Genomic DNA, 1,811 nt, shown 5'->3' on the forward strand with positions numbered 1-1,811 from the left:
GGAAATCAGTCCTGAATATTCATTGGAAGAACTGATGCTGAAGCTGAAATGCCAATCCTTTGGCCACCTGATGCAGAGAACTGACTCATCTGAAAAGACCCTGATGCTGGGAAAGATTGAAGGCGGGAGAAGAAGGGGATGACAGAGGATGAGATGGTTGGATGGCATTACTGATTCAATGGACATGAGTTTGAGTAAGCTCCAGGAGTTGGTGATGGACAGGGAAGCCTGGCGTGCTGCAATCCATGGGGTTGCAAAGAGTCAGACATGACTGAGCGACTGAACTGAACTGAACTCAATTTCTTATTCAGTACACATAAATCAAACTAAACACAGCTTGTTTATGTCTCTCATAAGAGTATTGTGTCCAGTTTGGGGTTTACAACTTAAGAGGAACATGTAGTAGGTAAAAAGTGCCCCAAAGAACATGTTTAAAGCACTAGATAGTAATACTGGGAAAAACATTTAAAGATTTATCCTGGAGGGGAAAAAAAGCTAGAACTCTTTCAATAAGTGAAAATATGCACAAGAAACACAGCTCTGGCTGCCTAATTCCCATCTGCATTCAGAAAATATGAAGGGCAAGTTCAAATTAAATGTATGACATTCCCGTTCATGTTTTAGGATGACTGTGATCTTTTCGTCTTCTTAGCCATATTTCCTTGTGGCTCAGACAGTAAAGAATCTGCCTGCAATGCAGGAGACCTGGGTTCGACCCCTGGGTTGGAAAGATCCCCTGGAGAAGGGAAAGGCTACCCACTCTGGTATTCTGGCCTGGAGGATTCCATGGACAGAGGTGACTGGCAGGCTACAGTCCATAACATAGCAAAGAGTCGGACATGACTGAGGGACTAGACTGAGGGACTAGACAGATTCAATATTCATGAAGTGCAAGTGGGAAGTAGATGGGTTTTGACATTGGACAGGCATGGGTGTGAATCACTAATTTATGAAATTGTAATAAGAATATTCACATCACAATAATATTGTGTCGAAATTATCGGTGTAAAGTTCTTGGCATGGAATAGGTGCTTTTAAAACATTAAGCCCCCTTTCCTCCTCTCTTCCACACCTCACTCCCATACCCAGATACTCCCAGTCTTGGCTACGTGGTTTAGATCAGGGTCCCCAACATCTGGGATCTCATACCTGATTACCTGAGGTAGAGTTGATATAATAATAATAGAAATAAAGTGCACAGTAAATGTCATGCACTTGAATCATCCCCAAACTACCCCTCTGTCCCCTAGTCTGTGGAAAAATTGGTCCCTGGTGCCAAAAAAGTTGGGGATGGCTGGTCTAGATTATGTGAATCAGGAGATTAGTGTGACATTATTTGTCATGCATCTTCCATAGAAAATATATTTTAAAAATCCAGTTCATATTGTGTGTTGGGATTAGCTTACTGGCTCCATCATTGACCACTTAGCTTATGTAAATCCTGGCTCTGCCATTTACTAGGTAACTTAGGCAGGTTTTTAACCTGTTAGTGACTTGGTTTCCTCATTTGGACAATGAAGATAATAACTACCAGGATTAAATAAGATAACCCATGTAATACACTTGACAAAGTACTTAATGCATAGTAAGGGTTGGATTTTATTACTATCATTGTTACATTATTAGGTATTTGATTTGTGATGGTACATAGGCAAGCTTAGACAAGCCATACTATATGCCTTATTTTGTAATCCATGCTAATAAATTTTATTAATAGGTAATAATTATGTGTTTGTTATATATCAGTGTGTTATTCACTCAGTCGTGTCTGACTCTTTACAACCCCATGGACTGTAGCCTGCCAGGCTCCT

This window comes from Dama dama, chromosome X, assembly GCF_033118175.1.
Source record: "Dama dama isolate Ldn47 chromosome X, ASM3311817v1, whole genome shotgun sequence".
Lineage (NCBI taxonomy): Eukaryota > Metazoa > Chordata > Mammalia > Artiodactyla > Cervidae > Dama > Dama dama.